At 34.6% G+C, this 16,256-nt stretch overlaps 1 protein-coding gene and 3 non-coding genes across 6 annotated transcripts in view; 3 read left to right on the forward strand and 1 right to left on the reverse strand.

Annotated features, from left to right (window-relative positions):
- LOC126815292 (centromere protein F) overlaps window positions 1–16,256 on the reverse strand; it is a 118,931-nt gene that overhangs the window by 94,999 nt on the left and 7,676 nt on the right. The gene's annotated exons all lie outside the window — the stretch shown is intronic.
- LOC126817043 (small nucleolar RNA U3) lies at window positions 10,854–11,073 on the forward strand. Its single transcript, XR_007678737.1, has one exon. It is a non-coding gene; the product is annotated as a small nucleolar RNA U3 (small nucleolar RNA).
- LOC126817040 (small nucleolar RNA U3) lies at window positions 12,304–12,523 on the forward strand. Its single transcript, XR_007678733.1, has one exon. It is a non-coding gene; the product is annotated as a small nucleolar RNA U3 (small nucleolar RNA).
- LOC126817036 (small nucleolar RNA U3) lies at window positions 13,773–13,987 on the forward strand. Its single transcript, XR_007678729.1, has one exon. It is a non-coding gene; the product is annotated as a small nucleolar RNA U3 (small nucleolar RNA).

A 16,256-nucleotide genomic window follows, 5' to 3' on the forward strand; every position in this document is an offset into this window, starting at 1 on the left:
AGAAATGAAATGAAATGGGGATTAACATCTTACCGTTCTGCTCCGAACTGGGCTAATGAAGATGGGCATACGCCATACAGTGTGCTATGGGGGAAATTTTGCCCAGCAGACAGCCTACTCTTATATTGAATTCCAACTGTCAAAGGGTCTTTTACGTGCACACCAATGTGTACACGGGACCTTAGTTTTCAGCCCGTCCGAATGACTAGACAGCTGTGCTTGTCAGGTCCTCCGTCCTGCATCACTGAGAAGGGAGAACCATGCCAGAAGATCTGGCTGAACTTTCTCAGCAAATGCAGGGATCGAACACCCGACCTCCAGGATAGCGAGCCAGCGCCTTACCAACTTAGCTACTGTGCAAACAACTATCAGCAGCTTTAATCCAAATTTTAAAATTGCTCCAAGAAAGATAAACTTAGAAATAAAATTCAAACAATATAAAGAAATTTATGATACCTTTAAATTTTCTTTAGTATCCAATGTAAACACAACAACGTTTATTCTGAATTAAATCACATAACTTGAAGATCCTGTATAATAATGTATTGTTCATTCATCTCAGAGAATATTCCACTATCAAAATCTGTATCTGTTAATTCCAATCTATTTTAAGCTACCCCCACAATTAATATTTCTACACAAAAGTAAATATTTCTTTAATACTGGATACTAGCTTAGTTCCTTGGCACTACTCGGTCGACAAATCTCCATTTCTTTAATATCCAGAATAACAAAATTATCATTAATTGTCAATTACCCATTAAATACTGAACCAAATATAAAATCTATACCACAGTTAAATTCCTTGTAAAATCTGGTTATTATGAAGTTATTTTAAAATTTATAAGTTCAACCGTTTGCTTTCCTATATTGAACAAACAAACAAACACAACATTCTCTCTAATGTAGATGTTTCTTCTATGCAATTTAACATTGAATAGACTGACGTAAGATAAGCTGATCCATAAATTCCAAAAGAATCTCACAATAGCTGCACTTAAACACTAACTATGAATATGGTCACATCGATTGCTGATTTTACAATTCAATTATAATAAATCTATCATTACTGGATACAAGAGGAGCAACATAATGTTATAATGTTTATAACCACCTCTCACTTCTACCTAAGTCTGTTTTGTACTGCTGCTGCACAGGGATTTATTCTATTTAATTAAAATAATCCATTTTTGGCCAGTTTTGAATAATTTCTAGAAAGTATAAATCCTTTATATCGATATATTTTCATTTATCTGTTTTTTTGATTTCATTCAATCAATACTGTAAAGTATTACATAGCTCACAAAAATCAGACCAAATTCCATTAGTTCACATCCAATAACTAATTCCCAAAAAATCAATTCAAACAGGTATAAAAAAATTAGTCAAACACTAACTTGTTTTAGCACTATAAATATTACCACAAAAAACATTGGTTGTTGTCTGGTTGTAGCTAAAAACAAGTTTGATTCTTTTTAATGCTGGTTCCCACACCAATCCAAAAATATTGAGATTTTTCATTTACATGAATTACAAATTAATTGTCATGTGCAATAAATATTCCCACAAATTCTGAGATTTTTTATTTATATGAATTATAAATTAATGGTCATGTGCAATAAATATTCCCATAAAAAAATATCAATTCTTGCGTGTTCTCCTCTATCTTTAACAGGATGCTAAACAATTAATTTCTTCGATATATTTATCAAGTCTCATTTCTTACACACTTCCATAAATCTTGTGTATGTTTCATAAACAGAAGATATTTTCCCGATTTTATCAGTTTTCCTCGTCCTAGATGGAAGATATCAATTTGATTTCTCTTTTGCATTAACTGCAAATTCAATCAACACTCTGTCAGCCTTGTGAAATTGGTTGATGTGTTTGAAAACACTGCTATAGGAAAAAGAACCCATTTCAGACAAAATTATGTAAAATAAAAGTAGAAGTGGCTTTCAGAATGATCATTGTGTAGTTTAATTGTCTCCTTGCCAGATTACATCCGATTTATTTCTCTAAGGCCAAACCAATTCAATTTTCAGTTTTTTAGGGTCTTAATAAATAAATTGAATCATGTGAAAGATGTTTTCTTTAAAATTTGGATATAAAATCTTTTGAACAGTAAAATCAAAGTACTTATGGTTTTTAAATACTGTATGTCTTTTTCTCAAAAGAAATAAGAAATAAATTTTTTTAAAGGTGATCCTGAAGAACAGAAAATCACATTGGTGTGGCCTAACAAAAGACACATCTATTCCCAAATACCTGCGATGTCAAACTAGTTTGTGAATGGATCACAATTAGTCTATCTTAACACAATGGCTGCTTTAGGAGACGAGCAAACACATTTCTAATAGAAAGTCAAATACACAACGAGACTCAAAAGATCAAAATCTTAAAAGTAAATGATATAATTTGAATTACCTCGAAGTATCAAACTGTTTAAACACGTTTTATATATAATGTACATAGGACACATCGATGAAGACTACAGACGGCTCCTAATAAACATCATCCAGTAATAAACAATAATTGTATTACATAGATATATATCCATTTCAATTATTCAATGCCATTGAAACAATTCGTATAATGTTTATTTTTCCCAGAATGTTGGTATCGGAATCAAACTTAATGACATTTATCTACCGTAATTTCAAACACAGGTTTTCAACTACTTTCAATTTTTTACACGAAATCTTTCACATACGCATTTCCACACAAAATACAAATATTAATCTATTATTTTTTCACAAGTAAAAATCACATTTAATGTCCAATTCACTCTAAATTGTGAATATTGGTTACATTTTCTCTTTCAAGACAGAAAATGATCAATTCTAAAACGTGTCTTCAGACAAATCTTCTGCTTCAGCATGTCTGTGGTTTTCGTCAAATAGAATTCTTCCGATATTAACACATTCCCATCACAAATTTTAATCAAAATCAACACCTTTTCTCAAATTGCTATTTCCTTCTATTAATTTCTAATAAATCTTTTCAATATTCCAACACTCATCTTTAAGACTCCAAGAAAGAAAGACTTGTCTTCTAGGTTGACTTGGGATAAAATCACCCTCCTTCAAGACTACCAGGAATCATAAGAACTAATGTCAGACAGAAGTAGATATTTATCAGTAGAGGTTATCACAGTGCTTAATACCATATCATATTAAATACAAGCTTATCATATGACATGTGCTTCAAACTCGTTTTTTATTTTTTCTCTTCACTTTTACCTGGTTATATTAAGATTCTTTTTTTTTTTTGTAAAGTTTAAAGAGAAACAGTTTTCTTAGTTTCACAATCTTTTTATTTTTCCCTTTTACCAGATCCACTCACTTTATTTAATATTTGTTATTTATTTCTTGCAATGTCTATGTGGTTTAGCTTGTCCGCATGTTTGTCTTGTCGGTATTGTTTTGCATGTAGTGCAGTAAGTACTTCTTATGAAAATCTAAATAATTTTATATTTTTGTAACAATTGTTATTTGTGGTGATGGTGTAGAACATTCCCTAGGATTTTCCATCCATGGTTTGCCGTGTTAATAGTACAAGAACATGGGTCTTGCAATGAAAAGTATCTAGTAGTTTGGATGGAATAAAAACCCAAGATCAAATATATACCATTGACAGCTTGTTAAAGATCCCCAGACAGTTGTAAATATGAATAAGAGTAGACTGTACAGCCACTGTCAGAGCAAAAATTCCCTCATAGCCTAGGCCTTTTTTCATTAACCCGATAGGTAGATAAAAGTAAGACGTTTCTGCACTGAATATATCAAACTTCTGAACAAAATATTTGAAAGGTGGAGACAATCTAAAAAAGCTCCCTTTAACCTGTACATAATGAGAGAGAGAGAGATAAATGGGGTTTAACGTCCACTCGACACAAACTAGGTCATTTCGGGACTAACACATGGTTTAGTTTTATTTCAATAATTGGCTTGCACGTAGGGGTCTTTAGCAGTGAGAGGAAACCGGAGAACCTGGGGAAAACCCACAAGGTTGGACAGGCGACCCTACTCCATTTCACGTGCAAGCGGGGAATCGAAACCACGCCAGTTGACTCAGTGACAGACCTGATTATATAGCGCGCACGTGCTAACCATTTGGTCATCCAACCTCCCTGTACATGATGAATCCACACTGCATGGTATATACCTGTCTTCATTAGGTCAGTTTGTTTAACTCCATTTTATTTCATTTCATTTCTGTATAAAATTTACCAGACTTCGTAATATCTAAATACTGAAAACAACGTGTAAATATCTAAATACTGAAAACAACGTGTAAAGCTCCCTTTAACCTGTACATGATAAATCCACTTTAATTAAGGGAAGCAATAAATATATTAATATCAAAGGATTTACCTTATAATTATGATAATATCATAATCTAAAAAATGTAAACATAAATTAAAGAAAGTATCCCATCAGACCAAACCTTCTTACAGCTAAAAAATCTTAGGCCACACCAATTTGAACATTAATTCTTCAGAAACACCTAGTAAAATCTTTATTTATTATTTCTTGGAATTTGAAATGATTTTAAATGCAAAACTTGTTCACAGGGTTATTAACCAAGATCCTTACAAAACAGAAATTAATTTCATTCAGCCTTATTTGTAGTTTTCATGTAATGAATTAAATATAATTGTCTATGCATTCCACCATTATCCAACTGATTGATATCCTTTTGGTTTTAGTTTTGCAGACAGGAACCTTATTCACAAAAACTTAAATTAAAATATTTTAGAAATGAGTCTTTCATTGGCTAAGAGATCAAATTTGTACAGGAATTTTAACCCTCAACCAATGAAAAGGCTGCATCAGTGATGGGATTTTGCCCGTATATTCCGGACTTGTCCGAATCTTTTTTCCAAACGCCCAAAATTGTCCGACCAGGAATATACCCAATCGGACATCAAGACATGGTGAATAATATTCAAAATTCTGAAAGTAATAGTTTACTGATTGTATAACTACCACTCAACCCGATTATCGTCAATAATACGCTGGATTGATAAGGTAATTAAGTGATCAACGTATTTATCGTTTTATACCGTCTATAAATAACCTACCTTGATTAACTACTTAATCTGCCTTGATTGACCGACTTAATCCTTTGTCGGACAGTTCATCAATCTAGTCGTAAACAGAAGTCATTGTTTTGCCTTTGTCGGAATATTCATCAATCCAATAACTGTGATTATAATTTTAATCCTCGTGTTAACCTCATGGTTTCTGCATTGTGGGACATATTAATCGCATTGATGTGAGCCGACAATATGTATAAACTATAGATGTCACATATTGTAATAGACATCAATAGACAGTCATTATAACTTTCAACATGCTTCGATTCAATATACTTTGTATCCGATAACTTGTCTGTGATATTCCTTCGGTGGAAGCCAAAGTTAAATAAAGCTATTTCACACACACGCATGGTTCTAGTAAAGTAACTCAAAATGAAAGTAGTCATCTCGTGAGACACGTGAAATTAAGAGATTTAAACGTGCCGAATCTAATACGTGGGGTTTATGTTTTTAAATAAATAAATAAACACGCTAAGAAATGTTGACGACTATGTCGATTGGAATAAGGTTAGTTAATTGTTTTAGACGATAGCGCGTGCTACAGTCGAATGCGATTATTTAGCTGCAGTTGGGTGTCCCTCGCTAGTTTTTGAGCGACGTTTACTACGAAATAAATTTCGGGATGTCATATTTTTCCTTTCGTATATAAATCGAAACGGAGTATGAGATGAATGTCGGTCTTTGCTGAAAAATGTATCAAAATATGACCCGAAAAATACGGTACCGATCAACAGTAGTCGTCACACTTTCATTCTATGGTATTACGATGTCATGTAATTTTGTAAGAATATTATTGACATAAATTTTAATACCGTACGGGAATTAAGCATGAAAAATAACGAGGTGAAGATATTTTTTTATTGCGTATAAATTTGAATATTTTGTTGACACGTGATTCTTAATTGTGGTTTGAAAACGTCTGCTTAAATAACGATAAGAGTTATGCCCCTTTATTTTCGGGAAAAAAATGTCCGACAAGAAAAATTTTGAAATCCCATCACTGGGCTGCATCCTTTAAACATTGTAGAGAGAGAGAGAGAGAGAGAGAGAGAGAGAGAGAGAGAGAGAGATGGGGTTAAAGTCCACTTGACACAAACTAGGTCATTTCGGGACTAACAACAATTTTATTTCAATCATTCGCTCGCACGTAGGGGTCTTTAGCAGTGGGAGGAAACCGAAGGACCCGGATAAAACCCACAAGGTTGTACAGCATTTTATAAGTTTTCATGATTATAGCTATTCTGTATAACCATCACTTTAAGAGCACAAAAAATTAGCCATAATTTACATTTTTGGCAACTTTCTGATATGTTTTATTTAACAAAAATTATCTTTCTGACAAAATTCCTCTCAGATGCCAAAAATTTAAAACATATTTGAAAATCTGACATCTGTAAATTTGTAGAGAAATGTTTAATATTACATCGACTTGACTTGTAATTCAATAAATATCATCTATCTTATCTTATCAAATATTTACCATGGTTAACCTTTCATACTATTTCAAGCTTATTAAAAACTAATGTTTAAAATTTATACAGACTTTCTAAACAGAGAGTAGATGTAAACACTCATATTAATCAATCCGAGTTGAATCTGCATTCAGAATCAGTTTCTTGTCACTGGTGCAGTATGTCTAGTTTTTCGGAGGGGATGAAAAACCTTGAGGTCCTTTGTATATGTTAGTGTGCACTTAAAAGAACTCTTGACAGAAAGAGTTTGAAATAAGATATGTCGTATAGTACTGCAGTCCGTTCGGCACAATCTTCCTCATAGCATACTACATTGCCTAAGCCCATCTTCATTAGAAAAGTTGGATGTTAAGCACCATTTCAAAATCTGCTATGGTCATTACCAAGTGATGTATTGTGGTTAATATTGAATAGGTGGGAGCCACGGTGTCTCAGTGAGAAGGACGTTTGCTCGGTAACCTGGAGGTGCTGTGTGTTTGATCACTGCGTTGACCGAGAAAGTTTATCGTGATTTTCAGGCGTGGTTCCCCATTGTCAGTGGTGTAGGACGAATGGCCTGGCAATGGACAATGTATAATTGTTTGGATGGGATGAAAAACAGAGGTCCTGTGTACACATTGGCATGCACGTAAAAGAACCCTTGACAGTTGGAATTCAATGTAACAGTAGGCCATAGCGCCACTGTCCGAGAAAAATTTCTTTTAAAGCACAATGCATGGTGTTTGCCCGTCTTTATTAGCCCAGTAGGAGTAGAACAGTAGGATGTTCAACCCAATTTCATTTCATTTTAATTTTTATTTCATTTCATTGAATAGGTGGATTCAGTAGTCGAACGATAAGGGCACCAAATTCTCAACTAAAATGTCCCTAGTTTGAATCCTGGCATGGACTGACAAAAACTTTGGGATTTTATTAGCTTGGCTAGATCCCACTTTTCAGAGGTAGTATCAATGGATCTGACATGGAAAGATCTTAATTTTGATTTCCGGCTTCAGGGTTATTTTTCTCAATAAGTACCGAAGAGTTATCCACCTTTAGTCTTCATGTGAGAATGGTGGGGGGACACTTTACTTCAGCTTTGGTTGAATTTGTTTAATGTTTTAAATTCTAACTGATTTTTTAAAAACAAATTATTGTTTGCTAAGACTCTATAACACTGTTTTTTTTTACCAACAACACACCTTGGAACACATGAAAAAATAGCAGCACACCTGGCTAAATATATATGAAAAATATTTGAATTTTGCAAAATAAAAACATGGCATACAATCGTAGACACAGACTATTGTCTGATTCATCGTAAATTTTAAACGGATTTCTTCGATTATGAACCAACTACTTAACGTTGGTTATTATAAACTTACCTGTGTGTTTGTAATGAACTCCCGTTCGATAAAATCCATTGCACAACTAATTATCACAACGATGAAAACAAGTTCTCTCTTGAAAAATTGAAATATCACAAACTTTTCCCAGAGAAAAATACCAATATGGAAGATGGTTACGTCACTCTGCGGAAGATATCATTTCGTATTAGGGGTGACAGCATAGAAAATTCAAGTACAATTACGACAAGAATCCATGACCACTCGGACCAAAGACCACTCGGTTCAAGACCAGTCGGACCAACTGATAGACCACTCAGCCCAAACAAATAGACTACTCGGACCATACAAAAAGACTATTCGGACCCAACAGAAAGACGACTCGGACCAATAATAAAATGTTGTTTTAATAAATTGATAATTGCGTTTGTTTTAATATAATTACTCGAACCAATAATAAAGTGTTAATTTAATAAATTGATAATTGTGTTTATTTTAATATGACTACTCGAACCAATAATAAAGTGTTATTTGAATAAATTGATAATTGTGTGTGTTTTAATATGACTACTCGAACTAATAATAACGTGTTGTTTGAATAAATTGATAATTGTATTCCAAATCGCAAAATATCGAGAACCACACTTGTAGTCACGTTTAAAAAGGGGCATATAAACGTCCGGTCTTCGTATTATTATGTGCTGTTTATATTAACGCATCAAGGGCGGATAACTTGAAAACGTGTCTCCACCCCCCCCCCCCCCATATATAGTAACCCAGGGGTTAGTGGGGTAGAACGGAATGAAACCACTGGGGATACCGCGAATGTGGAAAAAGTAAAATTAGGCTATCAGACAAGAACAGTATACCCGTATATGTAGAAACTGTCAAAAGTCTGGACATACCGAGTCTCATTGCAAGAGTAAAGAAAAATTAGATTGATATTTTTTTTTGGCACCATTATTAATTAATTTTAAAACTAATCGTTGATTTATTTTCCGTACACAAAATTGAACCAAACAACTCTAAATATAAGAATTCCGTATAAGAATTATTTGCTTCTTTGTATTGTGATTTAATAATAAATAAATAGCATATTGTCTAGCCTTATAATATAATTTAATTGGTCCGACTGGTCTTGTTTTGGTCCGACTGGTCTTAGTCCGAGTAGTCTTTGGTCCGAGTGGTCTGGATACCTACGACAATTGGCATTGAGTTTGAGCGTTCGCACACATAACTACCCGCATTCCTGTATTTAGTTACCGTCTTTTACATTCTAGTAAAATCTCTGCAAATTTTATAGCTTTACTTTTTGAAATATTTTGTTCTAATTATTTGATTAGCGACTCGGATGGGATTATTTACTTTTGAACACGCATGCCGCACAAACACAACTATACATTCGTTTTACGGGCTTTATCACACTTCGGTCAAAACTGTCGAATCGAGAATTAATGTTCCGCTTCTTACGGGGTCATACGGGCTTAGTAGCATTATATACCCACCCGGGCACCCAATACGGCAATAGACACGCTGAGGGCTGCCGCAACACGCTTAAAGATGTTACTGAAGCGGTTATTATTCGATCGAAAGAATGCGTATAAAATTAAAAATACACTCAGAGAATTCGGGGGTAAGCTTCATGATCCTTGTTAAATTATTTATAACATAAAGAAGATAGGATATTTATAGTTTATTCATGACTTTATTTTTACGAGTATTCGTGCAATCAGTGATATTTTAATTGTGAAGAAAATTTGATAGACTGGCGATCAATGGTTTCCATATAAATCTCCTATGTAATTGCCTTCAATTGATATTTTTCGTCGCCCAAACCCATATACGATCAAAATGATCGCGCTGTCAAACTATCTTTCAATGTTAACCAACCCCCGCAACAGGTATATTGGATTCGACCATTACGTCACGAAGACATTGTTGACATCGACTCTGTCGAAATTACAAGTAAATTTTCAAATTTTTCAAGAGAGAAATTGTTTTCATCGTTGTGATAATTAGTTGTGCAATGGATTTTATCGAACGGGAGTTCATTACAAACACACAGGTAAGTTTATAATAACCAAAGTTAAGTAGTTTGTTCATATTCGAAGAAATCCGTTTAAAATTTACGATGAATCAGACAGTAGTCATAAACACATAGAATGACTCAAACTAAATAAAGAAAAACACAGCTATGAACTTACTTTATTTCAGTGTTTCGAATTTCATCAGTCAAATAGCAGGCATCTTTAGTGAGAAATTTTCTTTGTGTGCCTTTCAAAATTTCGCAGCACACTTAGGAAGATCTCGCTGGTTGAGAATCACTTCTCTATAACAACAAATTTTGAGCCAAAAATTATAATTACAGAGCTGTCATGAGAATATCGTGTGATAATGGTATTCCCTGGTTCCATGACATTACAGTAATTACTACAATAAACACAATTAATATCCTGGTCCATAATTAAACAAAGGTCAAAAAGTCCAGGCACAGACCTAAGATCAATGGTCAACATCTCACATTTTTGTTCATGGTTTCAGTAATAGTTTGGTAATCTCCCTTTAGTTCTCAAAATCATAAACATCAATCATTATTTCAAAAGCTTATGAATATTTTAAAAATTATTCTGAATGTTTAGATACAGATATCAGATTCACAAGTATTTTATCTTTTTCTTTGAAGTTGATATGAGACATTTAAACTACAAAAATATAAATATTTTAAAAAAGAATTTTTATTTTAATTATAGCAAATATATTCTCAATTAATTTAAACAAAATAGACCATAATATTCAGAAATATGTCGACTATAACATTTTGAATTGCAATGAACTGAGCTGTAATTCTCTGATTTATTATGGATAAAACAATGTTAATCTTCTTAAAAGTCTTTAGCCATTTTAGATTTTGACCTTGATTTCATACTGGTCATTCGCGCGCATTGTTTCATTAAGATCATACTGTTAGGGATCATTTCTAAAGTATGCTTCGCTTGGACGTCAGTCAAACTTGATTGGATCGTAAACCACGAGGATGATACAAAGCCTCCCCTTCTGAGCGTGAAGCGGGTTGGATGAAATTGTTAGCTCAGATGATTTCTCTAACCATTGATGACCGTTCCTCTCCTCCCCTTGTGGGGAGATGGAGGTAGGGGGATGCATTCAGAGTGGTTATTTTTAAAAACAAAACTTAGAATTAAATACAGGGGGTGTGCTAGTCAAGAGGTAAGTTTCAAGATCAAATCCTAACAGGGGTTAAGGAAAGCAGAATCTCTGGCTATTTACTGCCTGGATCCCAATTGTTTGGAGAGGTCAATAATGAGGTTATTGGAGCTGCAGTGGCTCTCTAACCTGGAGGTTCTGGGCTCCATCCATGCTTGATGAGAAAGCATATTGGGATTTCTGACATGGTTTCTCCTTATCAGATGTGCAGGACCAAGGCCCTAGCAAGGAACATATTGTGTTAGTTGTTTGGATGGGACGATAAACTGAGGTCCTTTGTTCACATTGGCGTGCATGTAAAAGAATTGTTAACAGTTGCAATTAGAAATAAGAGTAGGCCATAGTGTCACTTTTAGGGCAAAATTCGCCTCATATCACAATGTATGGCTTATGCCCATATTCATTAGCTCAGTCAGAGCAGAAAAGTAGGATGTTAAACCCCATTTCATATAGTAATCACCCTTTATTTTTCAAATCATAAACATCAATACTTCACGATGAATATTTTCAAAATTATTCTGAACATTCAGAAACAGATATCAGCAAAACCATCAGGATTGTTTTATCTTTTTTTAAAAAATTTATATCAGTTATTTAAATACCGGGGGGTCGGATGGCTGAATGGTTAGCGTGCGCGCGCTGTATCATAAAGTCTGTCATTGAGTCGACTGGCGTGGTTTCGAATCCCCGATTGTACGTGACAAGGAGTAGGGTCGCCTGTCCAACCTCATGGGTTTTCTCCGGGTCCTCCGGTTTCCTCCCACTGCTAAAGACCCCTATGCGCAAGCGAATTATTGAAATAAAATTAAACCATATGTTAGTCCCAAAATGACCTAGTTGTGTCGAGTGGACGTTAAACCCCATTTCTCTCTCTCTCTCTATTTAAATACCAAAAATATAAACAATATGTCCAACAGAAATTATAACTAAGTAACTGTGGTTACATATTTTACATACAGGTATTTCTTTTAATTATAGACAAGATATTCTCAATTGAATTCAACAAAGTTTATCAAAATATACAGGATTATGGCTTCTATAACTTTTATATTTGAAATGTATTGAACTTTATTTCTCTGATTTGTTATGGATAAAATAATGTTAATCTTCATAAAAGTCTTCAGCCATTTTAGATTTTGACCTTTATTTCATACTGGTCATTCAATCGCAGCGTTACATTAAGATCATACTGTTAGGGATCATTTCTAAAGTATGCTTCGCTTGGACGTCAGTCAAACTTGACTGGATCATAAACCACGAGGATGATACAAAGCCTCCCCTTCTGAGCGTGAAGCGGGTTGGATGAAATTATCAGCTCAGATGATTTCTCTAACCATTGATGACCGTTCCACTCCTCCTTTTGTTGGGGAGATGGAGATAGGGGAAGCATTCAGAGTGGTTTTCTTTTTCAAAAACAAAAGAGAGAGATTAACAGCATGGAATTTAATTGTAGGGTTGTGCTAGGTATTAGGGGAGTGTCTGAAGTTCAAATCCTAACAGGGTTCAATCTTGGGCTTGTTTAGGGGTCATATATGTGAGTATTGAGAATCGAGGTGGCTCAGTACATTGGGATTTCTGGTGTGTAAGTTGTTCAGATGGGAACAAAAAATTGAGGACCCTTGTACACATTGGCGTTTGTACATGAAAGAACCCTCGATCAGTTGGAATCGAAATAAACCTAAGGATCGTAGTGCAGGTATCCAGGTAAAATTTCCCTCATAACAAATTGCATGGCATGTGCCTATCTTCATTAGCCCGGTTGGAGCAGAAAAATAGGATGTTAACCCAGTTTCATTTCATGAAAGTATTGTCTAGTCTTTCAAATAATACCAAAAAAAAAACCCAGAGTATCCAAATGATGTTTTCAAATTGATCATGGCTGATAACTCTGACAGTTCATCAGATGATAACTATAGACACAAGAATAACCACAAGCAACTGTTGATGACCAATGAACAATGGGGGTTTGGATGGCCGAATGGTTAGCACGCGCGCGCTGTATCATACGGTCTGTCATTTAGTCAACTGACGTTACAAGGAGTAGGGTCGCCTGTCCAACCACATGGGTTTTCTCCGGATCCTCCAGTTTCCTCCCACTGCTAAAGACCCCTACGCGCATGCAAATTATTGAAATAAAATTGAACCATGTGTTAGTCCCGAAATGACCTAGTTTGTGTCGAGTAGACGTCAAACCCCATTTCTCTCTCTCTCTCTTTCTCTCCAATGAACAATGGCGGGGACATATTATCAAAAAAGATAACTGTATGTTAGCCTCAAAATAATCAAAAAGTCAGGATTCTTTGTTCTATAATATTTCATGAATCGTAATCAAAAAATAGAGCATCAATATGATTTTCTCAAATTGATCATGGGCGAAAACTCTGATAGTTCATCAGATGATAACTTTAGCCACTAGGGCATCCACAAGCAAGTGTGGACGACTAATGAACAAGGGAGACAACAAATTAGGAAAATATTAACTGTATGTTAAGTCGCAAAATGACCAAAATATATTTCTAATTGAAATGATCTGAACTTTGGTTCTCTGATTTATTGTGGATAAAATAAGATCAATCTTTCTAAAAGTCTTTAGCCATTTTGAGTTTTGACCTTGATTTCATACTAGTCATTCACGCACATTGTTTCATTAAGATCATACTGTTAGGGATCATTTCTAAAGTATGCTTCGCTTGGACGTCAGTCAAATTTGACTGGATCGTAAACCACGAGGATGATACAAAGCCTCCCCTTCTGAGCGTGAAGCGGGTTGGATGAAATTGTCAGCTCAGATGATTTCTCTAACCATTGATGACCGTTCCTCCTTTTGTGGGAGGGATGGAGGTAGGGGAGGCATTCAGAGTGGTTTCTTTACCTTTTGTAAAAAAATAAAGCAGTAATATGATATTACTAATTGGACTGTTTTGGTTGTTGTGTGGCACAAATCCTGGTAGATGTCAAGAATGAAAAATCTCAGGATTTTTACATTTTATAGTTCCCACATTTTAGGCATTTCAGATCTTCCAAAAAAAATGTTTACCTCTCAAGCAAAATTCTACCCAGTTAGCATTGCACTTTAGGGCAAATTAACTGTAGGACTGAGTAGTATAGTGACAAACTCCATTACTTTTCTTTCCTTTGAAAATTAATCACAATAAAGTAAAAAGATGCCATGAAGAGTTATTTCCCTTTAATCTTCAAACTTTCTTAATTCCCAACTTTAATTCAAAGTTATTATGTAGAATTTGGGATTTTTCCAGCATGGTTTACACTTGTCAGTGATGCAGGATGGATGACTTGGCAAGGAACAGAGTTTAGTCATTTGGATGGGATAGAAAACTGCTGTGCACGTAAAAGAACCTTGGAATTCGAAATGGGCTGTTGCACATCGCATGGCATATGCAGAACAGTAGGACATTATACCCCCATTTCATTTCATTTGATAAAGAATTTGTAGAGCCAACACTGATAGATATATAGCAAATTTAGTTTTGTTTTCCAATTAAATTTGCATCAGACTTACAGAATCCTATTAATAAACTGTTCTTCAAGAACACCTGTTAAAAATTTGCTTTTTAAGTGCATAACATAATAGGTTGCTCTTCTTAAAAGACCGACTTTTAAGTTTCAACATTTTAAACAAAACGGCAGTCACAAGACTAAAAATGAAACGAAATGGGGTTTAACGTCCTACTTTTCTGCACCACCAGGCCTAATGAAGACAGGTATAAGCCATGAGGTGAAGTTTGCTCTGACAGCGCCATTTCTGCTTACTCTTCATCTAATTCAAATTGTCAAGTATATTCTGTTTGAATGGCATTTAGTAATTGAACACATTAAAATAAACACAACAGTTCTATGGATAACAATTACTATATTTAATTAAAGCTACGTTTCAACAATGATTCTCTTGTCGTTATCAAGCACAATGACGACAAGAGAATCATTGTTGAAACGTAGCTTTAATTAAATATAGTAATTGTTATCCATAGAACTGTTGTGTTTATTTTTATGTCAAGTATATTCTTTTACATGCATGCATGCTAACAGATCCTTCCATTTTTTGGCATATCCAAATGACAAGATACCGTTGCTTGCCATGGCCTCTGTTCTACACCACGTTGGAAGATCCTGAGAAACTTTCTCAGCCAACACTGAGATCTTACCCTGGTTAGACAGCCAGTGTGTATTAAACACTGAGCCACTGTGTATTAATCACTGAGCCACTGTGTATTAATCACTGAGCCACTGTGGCTACAACTCACAAAAATCAAGATGCTTTCTACTTATGAAGAAAAGCACAGAACTAAAATTTAAATTGGTTTAGCCTAATGCAAAAACTCACAAGATTCAAGAGGTTTTTTACTTATGAAGAAAAACACAGAACTAAAATTTAAATTGGGTTGGCCTAATGCAAAAAATTATCATTTGAAACATTTTGTCTAAAAATAGAAACAATAACAGATATAATTAACTTACATGACCTTCATAATACTATCCTTTCTTCTTTTGAAAAAAAAAGATTCTCAAGAATTCGACAAACTCAATAATTCTAACCATAAAACCACGACTGTCGGATGTCTTGGGTGCTTGTAAGGTTAAGATATTTTCACCTTTGTGCTATTTGACTTGTAAACTTGTTGTATAGGCTATCGAACATGTGATATGATGACTGTTTTGTGTTGAGTGATCATGCTAAGCTTTGTTCAAACATTCGTTCCAAACACACAAAGAGTCACATCAAACACCCAACTTCCGAAAGATTTAAACGATGTCATATTTACCGTTTTATTTGTTCTACAATTGTTGCTTGTTTACTCTTCTGTTTTACACACTTACACAACAAACAACTTGTTTACTGCCCTTGTTTACAAATAATAGTGGCGTGCAGGTAGGTGGGTGGGTGTGTGTGGGTGGGGGGGGATCAGAGGAGATGATGGCTCAGTGTATCCAGTTCAAGAGGGGAGAGGGGGGCTTTCAATTAACGGGTGAAATTAAAATTAATTTTTTTTATGTATTTCATTTTAAATTACTAAAAACATATCTAAGGTCTTCCATGTCACAAGAGCAACGACCTTGGCATTGGGGGTGATGTCCGCAGGCATCCATTTTTGCAGGGAGTGGGGGGGGATTCAA

The sequence above is a fragment of the Patella vulgata genome, chromosome 3, assembly GCF_932274485.2.
Source record: "Patella vulgata chromosome 3, xgPatVulg1.2, whole genome shotgun sequence".
Classification (NCBI taxonomy): Eukaryota; Metazoa; Mollusca; class Gastropoda; family Patellidae; genus Patella; species Patella vulgata.